Raw genomic sequence first — 15,849 nt, 5'->3', positions numbered from 1 at the left:
AGGAAAAGGTGATGTTAGAGGGAGCTGCTTAAGGAAGTGGTGCAGAAGATGTTGGCCAGGAGGTAAAATGGGGTTTGAAAGCAGAAGTGCTGATGTCCCTAGTGTGTTTTAACATTGCTGGCTCAGCTGTGTGCAAGGTTTATATGTTGATTTGGGTTTCTTGATCTGTGTTTTTTATGTAAGCTCTTCTGTAGAAAATGGTTTGACACAGTGATGCAATTGCACTCTGGTAGGCACCTGTCCAATAAGAACCCATCTGCTCCTGCAGTGTGTGGTATTTGGTTGCAGAGTTGAAGGCAGGTCCCTTCCAAAGGGGATGCTCTGTTGCATTTACCAAAACAGTGCGTGTAGCAACAGGGTAAGATATCTGGCCAGCACAAGCAGCAATACAGTGATGCCCAGGAATTACTGTTTTTCGGACTGGACCAAAAAATCTCCATGTGCTGCTGTATGGACAGACAGGCTCATGTGAAAGATCTTTCATGTATTTCTTTGTGTACCATATGCATGTGATCCATGCAAACACAAGAGCTACTTGTGTAGGTTGATTTAGCAGATAAAGAAATGCCAGCACTTAGCAGGTTATGCTCATCAAGCCCTAACAAGGAAACAGTTCATGAATATGAGGGGAGGTCTGCTGACACACTCTGAAAGTTTTCCTCTGTCTTCCACTTGAGTCAGAGTAACTGGCAAAAAAATTACATCTTGGTGATTCCTCTTAAAACAAGAGAGCACCATATGCTACTACTGGGCTGTCCAGGATACCAAAGGACAGCTTCCCAGTACCAGCCTGACACCTGCCCAATGACTGAGAGCACATGCTTCCAAAGTCTTGTGTGAGACAAAGAAAAGCATGAATCTTCCACCTGCTGTGGTGGAAGATGCGCTGCACTCTCTGATTCAGGAGGTGTAAAAGAAACCAGATGTAAAACGATTCAGAAAGGTGAGATGTGGCAGCTTGGACTGACGGAGCTGCAGTTGGTGTGAGGCCTCAGAGGACCATGGATAATCCCAAAACTGCCTTGGGAGGGATAGATGGAAGTTGTTTTCTTACTCTTTGAAATAGTGGAATAATGAATGATACATTTCGCTTTCGTGGCAGTTTCTCGCCAAAATATGCATTTATTTTTAAACCAAATGTCACCATATGAATATCGTGAAAATAAGTTGCTATAGCTGTTTCTGGTGTGCAAATTCTTGGAGCATGTATATATGTGAGTTTCACAGGTGGTGCTCCTACGTATTGGCAAAGAGGTGTTTAAAAACAGAATTTCTCCTGTACCAAAGTGGTGCATCCCAGGCCTGCAGTTGGATCGAGATGTGTTGCAAGCGTGCGGTTGTACCACCTGACTTTTAGTGCCTTCCCTGGGATACAGCCTCAGGATGCACATCTTTGAGCAGTTCAAACAGCTGCCTGTGTTATCAGGGTAAAGAAGGACATAGCAGTAGTAACAAACAGATGGAGGAAGGTGAAGAGGTGGGAGAAGCCCTCCCTCCTCTCCCCAGAGCTACTTTGGCTTGCAGGTGAGCACTGGCAGGATTAGGTCCTGGCCCAGAGACAGATCTTATGAGCCTCAGGGTGCAATGGCTGTGGAGCTCCTGAGCTGACAGCTGTGCTGATGTTCACCTGATAAGGACCCAACCTTTTATGCCAGGCTAACTTGAACAGTATTTAATTCTTGCAGAAGCTTGGCGTAACTAAAAGGCCTGGCAGCTTGAGTCATAAAAAGCCAGGAATTTGGCAGAAGTTGATTTAGTTTATTTTATTGTGTGCCAAAAACTCTATTTAAAGTGTCTGACCTAAAGATGCAACGAAAAAAGAGAACAAGCTCCCTTGATCTTCTTTGGCAGCATTTTCAGACTCTTTGAATGTAAGGAAAATATTTTCTTGGTGTCAACCATCCTCTTAAATCTGGAAAGCTCTGACTTATCAGCAACAACACGAAACTTTTAGTGGATTTGTTTCTGTTCTCTGCCCCAAGTTTTTGTCTTGTTCTTTCGTGTCATGAAATGAAATGTCTCTGACATCACACTAGCACGTACATAGTTACTGGCACAAATGGAGTAGTTTTAGTAATGCTTTTTTAGAAGTGATATCACCTACTAATTCAGTCTCTGTGTCTATTCATTAAGATAAACAGTTTATTGGAGTCTTAACTACTTCATTGAGGCTTATCTTTTAAGGAAAAGAATATGGAAACAAGAAAATCAATATGGCAGAACTTCTTAGCTAAAAGTGAAACATACTGCTTGGCTTCTTCATAAGAAATTTCAGGCTTGATATAATAACTTTTGTGGGGACTCTCTGAAAAAAAAGTGGCAGTGTGACAAACAATAGCATCTTATATCATGCTTACTGAGATGCTGAGAAATATCAAGCACTTCCAGATGGAAATACGATGTATGCTATATTTGATTTAAGAGAAATAGTTAACTTTCAGGAGCTTCAAGTCAGGTAATGGTAAGAAAATAATGGTGATATGTTTTGTCTCTGAGTCCTGGGAGGCTCTGGAAGCAGGTCTTCTTGTTTTCCTATCTGTTCCTTCTTTCAGAAGTTTCCATATCTCTCTGACTTTGAGGTTCCAAAGAGCAGACACTGTTACTGTTTATTTATTCTAAGTATTGCCAAAATATACTCCAAAGTATTTTAAACCCTCACTTTCAAGGATGTGTTTCCTAATAGTTTCTAAAATGTGGTAGTTTCCCAATTTGAATGCTGAGAACTTGCATTATCTGCTTCTTTTCTATTACTTACCAACCAGTCTTATAAAACAAAATGTACTTATATTCTTGTAGTATCATAAAATAGTTTTTTTCTAGCATATATACTTCCTTGAAATGATGAGCCAGTATTTATCCATATCTGTAGATTGTATTTTATTTTATACCTGCAGCCTACACACATGACATTGAACTTTGGCTGTGAAAACTCTTTGTTAAATCTTTTACATCAATGCGCTTACTTACTGATTTTTTGGTCTCGTTTCCCCCCCCTTCAGCATTGCTTGGATCTGTAGCATTCTATAAAGAAATGCGGCTCATGAACCTGGAAAGTACTTCTTTAAAAGTAGCTTTACGAGGTTGGAATTTCTGTTTGGCTCCAGGTTGAGCATTTCCCAGTCTCGTAGGCTGATCTCCCTTCCTGAGCATTTTTGCATCATAAAGTTTGTGCAGAGTGAAGCAGGCTCTGATATTGTCTCTGTATCCCATTACCTCTTATTGAGTGGTGCGGCAGGAACTGTCCAGATATGTAATTGAAAATTAATGAAGAACTTGGCTTTATGTAGAAGACAATAGTATTCAGTTTGCTGCACAACAGTAGCAATGATATCCTGTTTCAAACAAGCATGAAAGTAGTAGAACCTTATTTATCTCACTAGTCAGCAGCAATCACTCCTGACTGCACACCAGCAGCAGTTCTGCTGAGTGCAAAGATGCCATTTTTATATTGCTGTTTATCAGACCAGAACTACTACCTTTCGAAGCATTTATTTTGTTTGTTTTGGAGACTGCTACTCTTGCACCAGAAAAAAAATAAACCTATTTGAGCAGAATCAGCATTCAGGAAAAGTGCTTCAAGCCTACTTTTAGAAGTTACTTCCTTTATTTTCTCCATTATTTCAACATTTATCAAATAGGTTTAAAGAAACTTTCTGTTTAAGTCACCTTTGTGCGACCCTAGAGCTGTTGATAAATTACTTGTGGTAAAATACCCATCAACCTGCGTGGAAGTGAAGGAGTGTAGCACTAGACCAGCACTGGGTTTTCAGGTACTTCATTTATTCCTCACTTTACTATTTTTTGTACATGCAAATTTTCTTGACTTTATCATTTAGCCAGTGGGCAGAGGTACAAGAATGCTGTTATGGTACAGTTTGCAAGCACATGAGAAGATATAACTTAGGTGTAAACCAGCGATGAGTTATGATAGAAAGAGGAAATAGAGGCAATTAATTATATTAATGTTTTATCTGGATGCTGCAAGAGGTTTGGGATTTGAGGTTAATTGTGGAAAAGAAAAATTGTTTCCAGTTCTAAATATATGATGTTTTAACATGGGGATAGCTGTGGAGGCAGAGAGAGGGTGAATTAGGTTCAAGAGTAATAAGGTGAGCAAAGGTGGGCGTAGGTTGATGCAGAGGTTCCTGGGAGGCAGCTGCAGCCATGCTGAGACTGGGCCTGAAGTCCCTGGGGCTTTCCTTTATGCTATTTAATGTATATTCTCTGGCTCCTGGACCAGCTGCTTATCTTGACTTAGAGACATACCCTGAGTCCGGAGGGCACGTGTGGCATACAGTAAACTTCTGTTTAAAATTGAGATTGTTTCTTTCAACGGTAAAGCAATCAATGTAAAGGTGAAGGTGTTTGTCGGTAGAAACAAAATAAAAATGCTGAGACCTGAAAAAAGTTTGAAAGTCACCACCCCAGGGTATGGGGAAGCCCTCTGAACTAACTTCCATGCTATTGACAGTTTTTGCTTATTCATGGAGAACAGGAGACCAAAAGAGTCTGGGAAAAAGCAAAAATACAAATAAACCAAATCGTAAAGGTGACCTGCAAAAGTGTCAAGTGGTTGATGTCAGTTGGCAATACACAGGGCAAAGTGAGGGGTATGTGAAGCTAAAGGCAAGCCCCCCTGCCATCCCTTCCTCCATTCCTTTTCTTTTGTGAGTTGGTTGGTTGGTTTGTTTGATTGGTTTTGGTTTTGGTAATTCGATGTTTTTGAGATTGTTCATTCTATTGCTTCCTTGGCTTGCAAGAAGGGATTGTTGGGGGGACTGGGTGGGCTCAAATAGTTGTTCTTGGAGCTCTTGCATCTTCTTTTAAGTTCCAAGACTTAAATGTTTTTAATGAAATTGGCTTAGTCTCCAAAATGTGAATTTAGTACTTTACATCGAATAGTTAATTGGTGTTTTTAAAGACTCTTTTCTCATCTACTTTGACCTTCTCCCACCACCAAGGTCATTCAGCTGTACTACAGAGAGGAAGTGTGGAAGGAAAAATGTGTTTCAGTTTGCCAAGAACTGCTACAACCACAAGGGATTTTGAGCGGTGGGTCATGTTAAGCACTGTGATTTGTTAACGTACCTGGAATTTGCAGAATGTTCTTGTTGCTGCCGTTGCTGGTGGAGAAGCAGTTTTTCAATTTCCCAGTATGGTCAAAGTGTGAACTGCAAAATTTGTTCCTCTCTTTTGGGCTCACATTGTAATGTGGACTGCTTTCAACACTGCCCAGAGTGACCATTTTCAAGCTTGTTAACTTAAGAGGGTTTGTTTCTGTATGTGGGAACCATGACAAACCATAGTGTAGAATGGTCAAACTGTTAAATAATGTACAGCCTGTTGCACTTGGCGTAGCTCCTTGTTGTAGCCTCGATGTCCAAGGAGACAAAGCCAAACTTATTGGGGCATATTGAGGTGCTACAGTTCTTATTTAAATCTGTGCATCTGTGTGTATGTATATATGAATTATGCTAATCCCAAGCAATTGTATTAATTTACAGTTTGAAGGATTGTCTGCGCTAGATAGTAGATGTTCATTCTCTGCTCTGTGTTTGAGGACGGAGCTTGTTGTAACTCAATCGCTTTTCTCCCCGCGGCCCCGCAGTGAGGCCTCGGCTCAGGGGGTGTATAAACAGCTGCAGCAAGGCTGTCGCGAGTACGGATGTGTCTTCGTGCAGTGAGATCTCTGGGTCACCAGGTGTCCGGGTTTCAGCTGGGATAGAGCTCATTTTCCTCCTAGGAGCCGTGACAGCGCTGTGTTTCGGATTTAGGTCGAGAATGATGTTGATAACACGCTGATGTTTTGGCTGTTGCTAAGTAGCGCTTACCCTGACTCAAGGACTTTGCAGTGTCTCGTGCTCTGCCAGTGAGGAGAGGCACAAGAAGCCTCTCCTTCTTGTGGCCAGGACAGCTGACCCAAGCTGGCCAAAGGGATATTCCATACAATAGAACGTCATGCCCAGGATATAAACTGGGGGGAGTTGGCTGGGAGGTGCCAATGGCTGCGCCAGGACGGGCTGAACATCTGTCAGCAGTTGGTGAGCAGTTGCATTGTGCATCACTTGTCTTTCTTGAGTTTCATTTCTCTGTCTCTCTCCTTTTCATCACAGTATTTATTTTTCTTATTGTTGTTATTGGTAGGAGTAGTACAATATTTTACTTTGTTTTGATTATTAAACTGTTCTTATCTCAATCCATGAATCTTACTTTTTTTTTCTGATTGTCCTCCCCATCCCACCAGGGTCAGGGAGGGAGGGAGGGAGCAGTTGCTGGCTGAAGTTAAACCATGACACCAGGGACCATGGAAGCTGTACTAAATGGGTTTTAAGGAACTGTGTGTTAGCCAGCTAAGCTGTGCTTCCTTCTTCCAGAGAAATGCTTTGTTGACTTTCACCCACAGTCCTCCCCCCACCATGCTCTCCACCTTCCTCCTCTGGGTTCTGGCAGCTATCTATCCTTGATATGCTGCCTCCTCCTCACCCTGGTTGTCTCAACACCAGGTTTCTTAAAATGCTGCTGAACTGCATCTGAGTCACAGGTTGGCAGCTGTGCTCTTGCAAAGACCTTTACTTCTGTTCTTGATCCTATTCAGATGTAACAGGACATAAGCAGGGGGCCAAAGTGGGAGAGTTTATTTTACTTGTAGTTGGGAGCTGCTCATCGATCACTTGATGAATTTCTGGTGGCTTGAGGAGTCACTGTGATTATTGTACATGATTCATAGATCGTATCTCTGTCTAACTTACAAGTTAGACTTGTTTTCATCAGGAGGTTGGCACTAGATGACCTCCAGAGATCTCTCCCAACCTAAATTACTCTGCAATTTATACAGTGATTTAAACATAGTACAGATAAGGAGCAGACACTGCAGTAAAAGAACTGTTGATCATAGCTCACAATTTGGAAACAATAGGTGATTCATAAGCTAAAAGATAGAGGAGATTTAAGCATGTATCTCTCCTTTGCATCTCAATATATTTGCATAGGCTGGTATTCAAAGGGTCTTGATAAGCCCCTATTTAATTGATAGGTCATAGAAATAAAGGTCTGTTGTATACTTATTATGAATGTTGTTTAAAATTCTTATCCTTAACTCTCCTTAAAAGTATCCACAAAAGGTTTACTACTAAGACTACACAAGTAGTATGTGTGTGGCAGGGGAATCAGCTTATAAAAAGGAGTAACTTTTAGGTTTTTTTACCTTTGATAGGTCATAAACGCACTTTTATTCATTTATACCAATTTAAAAATAACTCAGTAACAACAGGGTGTTGTTCACCAGCCAAAATTTGTCCACCAGAATAAAACTTTCTACAATAGTAGATTGTATTAGTGATACATTTGTGTACATTCATTTTGCAGCTGAATTGTTATGTTACTGAATCATTGAACTTCCATTCCTCCTATAACTAAGCATTTGTTTTGCTACTGCTGATTTTCACACAATATGAACACCAGTGCTTGGCTATAGTGATATGTGCCCTCCTAATATGTTTATACTACAAATGGTGAGTTGTGCTCCAATGTACATTGACTACTAGTGCATAATGGGGCATTTTTTTCCTTGAAGTAGAAGAATCATCATATGCTTTTGAACTTGAACAATAAATACCGGTCTTAAATGGTGCCAATACCTCCTTGGGAGTCAGATCAACACAGGAATTAGTGCATGTTTTATACCTTGTGATACTCAATCTTAGTTCCCTGAAGTTACCTTTATTTTCAGGAGGCAGGTACCGAAAATTGCATTCTTTTGGCTTGTACACTTTATAACTGTATTACAAAGTTACAGCCTTCCAAATCACATGAGCTTTTTTTCTGGATAGTCTTTGCAAGTTATTCAAGTCACTGCCATCCTTGGGAGTTTGTGAGGGTGCTGGCCCCAGTGATGGGGGCTGTTCAGGTAAGCCATGACATGGAGAGTCCAGGTACGGCCCTGAATCCTGCCCTAATTAGTACTGTGTTCATCATTGTTCTCATGATAATCCTCTTTTTCTTTTCTCTTTTCTTTTTTTTTTTTTGTGTGTGGAGGAGTAATCTGTTCCTATGTGGAGAGGGAGATACCTTTAGGGCCATGATGGTTGCTGCAGTAAAGATGCAAATGCGGAGGTACCTCGGATGACATCAAGTCCAAGCCATAGACTATAACCACCAGTTTTGGATTCCCTTGTCACAGGGAATTGTGGCATGTAGGTCCTTCTGCAGTACAGGGCGCACCCTTCAGCTGTGGCCAAGCCAAGTCGTGTCAATTCTGCTTTTTTTGGAACCTATCCCCACTTTTTAAGCAGATATATTTACCCTCTGTCATTTTTACACTCATGAAGTCTGTCCCATGGTGTTATTTAAGGGTGGATATCTCTGCTTACTCACCTTATAGCTCTTCCTGAGTGCCGGTGGTTGCACTATAAAAATAAAAACCAGTGATTTATTTTCATTCTTGGTAATAAATGACCTTGGGACCTGGTCTGTTAAGACTTAAACTGTAAATAATTAAACTTTACCTCTGCAGAACCCTCATTCAACCCAGACTGTTTTTAGCTGTAATTTTATAACAGTTAACTTCTAACTCCTTTCCTGGAGACTGTGGTCATGTAAAGTGATCAAAAAAAAATTAAAAGCTGTGCACACTTTTTTAATGTACATGATGTAGTAAGTGCTGTGCACAGTCAAAAACCCAAAAGCTGATATAACTGCAGAACAGCCATGTGTTAGTTCCAACTTGGCCCACCAATTCCAAACAGGAGCAGGCTCTCAAGCTCATTGGTTCTCTATTTATTTTGAAAGTCTGTCAAAACTGTAAGTTTTGTGCTTGACTAGTCTAATATGTTTTTACTTCATATCCAGAGTAAAGAGAGTGCCAGGGAAACATGGAAGGATGCAATGTTCCAGTATTAGCTGATGAAGTAGAGGATTGTAAATTTCTGAAAAGATTAAATATCTTTTTTTTTTATTTATTTATTCATTAAGTTTGGACAGTTCCAATCATCTCTCATGGTCTAGGTTCTTCTAGTAATATTTTGGGCACTCTGGATAGACTGATCTGTGAACAGCAATGCTCAAATTACAGTGGGAGATTTAATCCTGTGAGGATATTGTGGTGAAATAAATTATTGACCAAGGCATTTGGAAGCAAGTGTTAAAGATGACAAAAATGTCCAGCTGAATGCACTACTGCACACACAAGTATTATGTCACGTTTTTCTTCTGAGAACTGTCTAGGTGCATGTGATTGCCTTGATTTTCAGGAAATAGGAATATTTTTCAAAATCAGTATTTAAAAGAGACTAATGGAAGCTGGGCAGTTGACTGCTCTGTGGTTCCTTCAACCCCTTCCCCTAAAACTTCCTGAAACAGAGGGGAAAAAAAAAAGAAAACTATAGCTTTCTTTTGGAGAGAGAATGGTTTGCATCTAATGATGATCTCTTATCTGCTACGCTTGCAAATCCTCTGGACTTCTTTTTCTGCTTTTGTAACTTGATTTTAAGTATTGGCCTGTTGATCCAAGTATTTCTTCTATGAGCAAGCACTTTTCAAGTGTCTGTTTTCTATGTGCAACAAGATGGGGATTAAAATTTAACAGGGATTGGAAAAAAAAAATCAAATGAAAACTGAAGTGGAAGCAAGGATTTCTTCTTAGCCTTATTTGTATATTTGGGAGAGAACACCACAGCTGACTCGACCTCTGTGGGATGTGGACAGTATGCAAAAATATATTATATTGTAGAGATAGAGTTAGTTCTCTAGATAATTCAAAAATACACAAAAAAATCATTATGCTGCTTACAATTTCCGTTGTTACTCTTGTGGCTTGAAATGTAGCCCAGATTCCTCAAGTTTTGTGCAGCCTTTTTTTGTTCCATAAATCTGGAGCTGTGGATGTTTCCTCCCCGCTCTGCTGCACTTTACTCTTGGGGATGGGGGCGGGGGGAGTCCAAATCCCATTTCTGAGTAATGAACCATTTTGTGTTCAGGCCAACAGCGTGAGTCAGAAGTGAGAGATACCTTCCGTTCCTTGCCTCCACTTGGACAGGTTTGGAAATCTCTGGGAAAGCATTTGTGGTCAGTCTGGCGTTAGTTTTTATACCACCAACGGCTAGTTTTCTGCATCATGTGTATTATCCTCTTGGATAATATACCCTCGGAGTACACTAAAAATACGAGCAAGAGAGGAACATTAGATAAGAACAACCTAATATTAGGGAAGTGCAAATTACATCGCAGTTTACATATTTCCATTTCAGGAGCAATCCAAAAGAGGATCATCTCCTCCATCATCAGAGCTGCCTTACTTATTTATGTACTTAAGGACAACTTACAGGGATTAAACACTTGTTAGTTAAACATTCAAAGCAAGTGTCATCTGCTGTGGTTCTTTGTGTTAGATGTCATTACTGGAAATGAGGATGCTGTGCAATGTATGCCCGAAATTTTGAAGGAGAGGAGAGCCATTGCTGCCGCTGGTTTTGTGTGACCGGAGTACTTTGATCCTCTTGTTACTTGCCAGAGCATCTGATCACATGTGTTAGGGCTGCAGTGCCACTTCTGCTCGTGATTAAAAGGAAAGTGGATGTTTAGCAGCTCTTGAGCTTCTGGATTGCACCAAGCCTGAGCACGAGAGGGAAGTCACACTGTTGCTGGTGCAGGTGTGAAGGGAGGTGGTTGTAAAGTCTGGCAAAGTGGTGCCTGAGCTTCTAGCTGACGTGAAGCCTTTCAGTGCCAGGGAGGAGAAACCCCTGAGCACAGTGAGAAGTAGCCATCTGCTAAGCAATGCTAAAACTTGGCAGGAGTGAACTACACAGCAGCCCCTCGTGCTCGCCGATCGATTGGGCAGCAGGGAAAAATGTCAGGACATCTGTTGGGATTTCCCTGTTTATAGAATATTGGATCCTCTCCCTTACAAAAATCTATGATTTCCTAATAAATTCCTTGCAGAAGCATACAAATATTCTGGGAACTTTTAGAAAAAGATCTGTACGTGCCTTCACTGGAGAAAGAGGCAGTGAGGGAGACAGGGGCAACAGGGCTTGACCTTGGAGAAACAATAAGGGGTTTTGAAACTACTGGCCACAAGTGCCCTTTTTTGAATCTAAAACTGTGTGAGCTTTTCCCCCATCCCTAGATAATAAGCTCTCAGTATTTTCTCCGAGTCAGAGACTTTTGTCAAGTCTCAAGGCTGCCAGCTGAAAACTGGCATGTCTTCCCTTTAGCCAGGTGTGAGAATCCAAACTGAGGGCCCCTCCTAAAGTACAAGATGAACTCCTGGGTGACAGGGTTGCTGTGCAAGCGTGGCAGGAGGGAAAGAGCAGTGTGGTTGTGCTCTCAGCATCATGTTTCTGCTGAAGAAATCTCGTGTCTCATCTGCATTTCTTTTTTTCTTTTGGGTGTAAGATTTTCAAGAGGTGCTGCTCCAGCAGTGAAACCAGAAAGCTTGTGACTGGGGGGATGGTCTTGTAGCTGGCAAAGAGCTGAATCCAGTGGCCTTCTCCCTTTCTAATTTCTGTAATCCTTAACCTCCTCAATCTGATTAGAGCTGTGATCTTATTCCATATTTCTAACTTTGTTTGGAGGAAATGGATGTGCGTATCTCCCGTTAACATCACCTGAGAGCCTGGCACTGGCTGAGATGTACATATGCCTGGAAGAACTGAGTCACAAAGCTGAATAATGGCAAAGGAAGCAAATTTTTTTGATACAGACTTAACCTAAATGTCACCTTCAGTGCTCTGGACTGCAACTGTGCTGTTTTCCCTTCAACAAAGGGCACAAAGGTAGTGGGCTTGGCCAGCCTGACTCACTATTAATTGTGCCGACACCTTTGGCAAGGAGCACTGACCTTGTTGTGCATGAGCAGCAAAGGATTTGGTGACCTCTCTGTTCCCACCAGGCAATGCAACATCCCAATTAATGGCTTTGATCCCACCAGCCTTCCTCTGTGCCTGATGAGGGAAACAACCACGGCATCCCCAGAGTGGGTGACGTGGTTGGCCCACAGGGTCACTCCTGGAGGAGGTGGCTTAGTGCAATCCAGAGCCAGGCCCACACACAGGAGGTGAAGGATAAAGAACCTCTCTGCCTTGGAAGAGGTTTTTACAGACCATCACCAGCTGTCACTTGGGTATTTACCAAAACAGCTGTGTAGGGCTGAACGGTGATCTGAGCATGATACAGAGCAGTTTGCTGCTGAAATACCAGCTCGAGCTGTGGCTGAAGGTCTGTCCTCACCCATCGCCTCACTGAGAGTGGACAGCTGAAGCCCTGGGACCATTTTGCTGTAGGGTGGGCAATGGGCATGTGGACTGGGGAGGCTCGTCTCGCTCAAGGGGTTGGCTGCATCTCTCCACTTGCTTTTGAAAACAGGACAAAACGTGGTGTTTGAGACCAGGCCAGAGGCAGTTTGGTGACATCAGACAGGTGCTGCTGTTGCATTGCCATCTGACAGACAGCATCCATCTGCAGACTGCAGCAGCAGTAGACATGGCTCCTCTAATGCAAAATCCGTGCTGGCCCGTGATGCCAACTGCAATCTGTGGAGGTTTCCCATTTTATAGTGACCTCTTTTTGCTGGTGAAGGGTAAAGGCAAGCTGGGAGAGAACAGAGGGTTTTAAAAGCTGTTTAGAGCCTAAGAAAGTGGCTGAGGACCACGAGGCCTCTGCTCAGCAGGGGTTTTGCTAACTACCAGTTTGATTGTAGGCAGTCTTGGAAAGGCTACGTCCTTAGTTTGTAGTGAAAATTTTTAGAATGTGACTCAAGTGTGGGTAGTCTGGGGACTATCTAAGTTGTTTGTTGATGGACAAAGGTGAGGCATCTGGCAGCCTTCCTACTGTCCTGGTAAAACGCCTTATCCCTGTGCTAAATTTTACTTGGGCCATAACCTCAATCCCTGCAAGTTGCAACTTGCTCTTTTACACTGGATTTCAAACTGACATCTACAAAGAAGTTGAGATTTTTGTCACCTTTTTGCATTCTTGTAAAGGCAGAAAGAGGGCATAGCCAATTAGAGCAGTAATTGCTTCTGCCATTTCCCTTAAACCTATCTGTGAATGAGTTTTCAGAAAGCTTAATGCAACAGACAGGCAACATAAATTACCATATCCATTCACAAAATAATATTAAATTCCTACCTCTAATTATTTTGGTCTCTCTGTTGGTAAAGGCAATATTTACAATTGTCACTGTTAATTTTCTCAGTTGTCATCCAACTCAATCAGGAGATTAAGGACAGTCACATCCTCAGTGTGGATGGCAAGCTCAGTCCACATCTTAAAGACTTTGGACAATGTCAGGAACTATTTTTGAGTCTACAGCTGAATTATTTCTTCTCTAATAACTTTCTTTTTTTTCCCCAGAAAGTCTGCTGTAGGTGTACATGAAAAAAAGGAAAAGGAGGAGAAAAACATAAGGCTGAATTAAACAATATGTGGAAAGAGAAGAGGTTATACAAAGTTCAAGAAGCAAAGGGATATGGTTTAGAAAAACACTGAGATAATGAAAGATAATATATAGATGAAGTAACTGTAATATTGTTCCCCCTGAAACTTGCCTTGTGGGCTCCTGTGGGAAAATAAAAGTTGACGTGTGCTTGCTTTGGATTGCCTGTCTGGAAAAACATATGAGATGATACAACATCCTTGTAGGCCTGTTGATGTGAGTGATAAGTTATAAAAGAGAGAGGAGGTAGCAGTAAACCAACTATTCTTGATCAGGCAAGACTGAGGAATAGGATATTTTTACAAGCCCAGTTTAACACTGGTTCGATGCGTGTTGTTGTTACCTTTTTTGACTTTTTCTGAAATTAGGAACCTAATGTATTTTTGGGGTATGCTGTGGATAGAAGCAGTATTATGGGAGTTTAAATTGAACAAGGATTTAAATTCTTTGTTGAGAAAAACCTTTTCAGAGTAAGGTTAATGAGACCCTGGGTTTCCCCAGGTTTTTAGCCTCTCTCACCAAAGGCCCAAGGAAGAGGTTAGAAAGTACTGGTTTTTTGGGAAATACCTTGTCACAGTTGCTGCTGCCTTAAGGATGTGAGATGACTTCTTTCCTTTTCAGCCCCATTTCTGTGATTGTTTGGGAAACTTTTCTAAAAAGTTGCCATTGAGTTTTGGGGAAGCACATATGCACAGATAATTGATATGATCTGAATAACTTCCCAATAATTTTGTCCAGGGTCTTTTTTACTCTGGGTCTGCCACAGACCTACCTAGGTTAGGCAGCAAGCATCTTGCTTAGAGTCCTGCATGAAAGCACAGGTATCTAAATATTTATGTCAGTATGTTTCTTATTTCTTTATATGTCTAAAACATGAATATACTTTAGCCTTCTTTATAATTTTAAATAGAGTTGAGTTCAAAACTATACGTGCTTAACACTTGAAACATTGTATGAAAATATCTGAAAGCTCTTTTTCATAAAATGTCTTCTTTAAAAGCTTTGTTTTTATTCTTTAGTCTAATTTTTCTCTTCTAGTTGCTTCTCACAGTAACATAAAGGCAAATGAAATGGAAACAATCACTAAGTACTGGGAATGGCAAACAGAAAAGGGATAAGTAGAGAAAAAAAATTCTGCTTTTCATGGGATTTTAGAAGTCTGGGTGCTTGCTAGAAGTACTGGCTCTAATCCAATGTGCTTTTATTGGCATATATGAACAAATTATCCAGGGCATAGCTATTTTTCTTACTGTAGTAAAAACAGGGAAGCTGAATAGAGGCTTTGTGTAGGACAAATATTTTTCCTTTGAAACAGGGTACGAGTTTAAAGTTTATCTAATGTGCCTTCTGGAAAAGGGAAAAATACACTTCTCAATCTTAGCAAATAGAGCTGAGCTCTACAAACAGAATTTAATCACTGGTGCAGTTTTATAACATTTCTTAATTGCCTAAAATGTGGGAGAAAGCTCTGTTTATACAGGCCTTTGTCCCTCAAAAATTTTCTGTGGATGCCCCTTCTGTAGTATCTTTTGCAGGGCTCTAATATTTTCTAGCCATATGGGTGTAACCAGGAGAATAAGGCCATTGTGAAAGATTCTTCAAGGACTGTCTCCATGGGTAATCCTTCTTATTCCAATTGAAGTAGCTCACTTCATTGTAGTATCATTGCTGTTCAGAGTTGAGCAGCCCTTGAAGTCTGACAGTTCTGTTCAGTATCATGTATTAGAAGCATCTCCAGTGAGTATCATTTGTGCAAGTTTCCCATAAAGTAGTGACTCAACTTGAAAGATAAAGGCCTAATTATTTAATCATTCTTAGATCAGTAGGAGGGTAACCACATCTTTGAAAAAAAGATTTTAGATGATTAATTCTTAAGTAACATTAAGATCACTAGAATCACCTCTAGAACAATTCTTGAAGAGCTTGGAATTGAATGGTGCAAAATTCCCCAGCCTCATCTGTCACTCCTCCAGGAAAAGATCAAAAAGCATTACCTCATACAGCCTTTTAGCTCCTTCCCTTTCTCCTTTTCACCTTCCCACCCACACTTATTTCACACACACTTATTTCTGGGAGAAGAACCAGTTAAAGAACAGTAAATCCATGTTCTGAAAGATTTTGGAAAGTTATCTGCCTTCAAAACCTGTTGGAGCTTTAAAAAAAAAAGAGCTCCTCTGAGGTTTCCTGAGAGCAGGGTATCTTGGGCTCCTGACCCAGACTGCGATTTCCATTGGGAAACTATCTGACACCAGTATAAAGAAAATTTTACATTGAAAATGCCTCAGCAAATGTTTTCAGTTGAATGAACGAGCAAATTGCAATGAAGTACCTGGCTTTAGCATTTCAGAATCCCTTTCTAGTGATAGTTTGTTAAATTTGTCTTGGTAACCAGCAATGACAAATTCCTGGGCAAAATT

General features: G+C 41.0%; 1 protein-coding gene across 6 annotated transcripts in view; it reads left to right on the top strand.

Annotated features, from left to right (window-relative positions):
• EPS8 (epidermal growth factor receptor pathway substrate 8) overlaps positions 1-15,849 on the top strand; it is a 137,115-nt gene that overhangs the window by 53,205 nt on the left and 68,061 nt on the right. Inside the window, exon 1 of one of the 6 annotated variants that reach the window (XM_027699738.1) lies at positions 6,020-6,041. The exons of the other annotated variants lie outside the window; for them this stretch is intronic. The gene's annotated coding sequence lies outside the window, so the exon portion shown is untranslated. Of the gene's footprint in view, positions 1-6,019; positions 6,042-15,849 lie in introns of those variants that run through there. 6 annotated transcript variants of the gene reach the window in all.

Source organism: Neopelma chrysocephalum, unplaced genomic scaffold (assembly GCF_003984885.1).
Source record: "Neopelma chrysocephalum unplaced genomic scaffold, ASM398488v2 Primary Assembly neopelma1_139, whole genome shotgun sequence".
In the NCBI taxonomy this organism is placed as follows: Eukaryota; Metazoa; Chordata; class Aves; order Passeriformes; family Pipridae; genus Neopelma; species Neopelma chrysocephalum.
The sequence above is the reverse complement of the archived record's forward strand: the minus strand, read 5'-3'. Positions and strand labels throughout refer to the sequence as shown.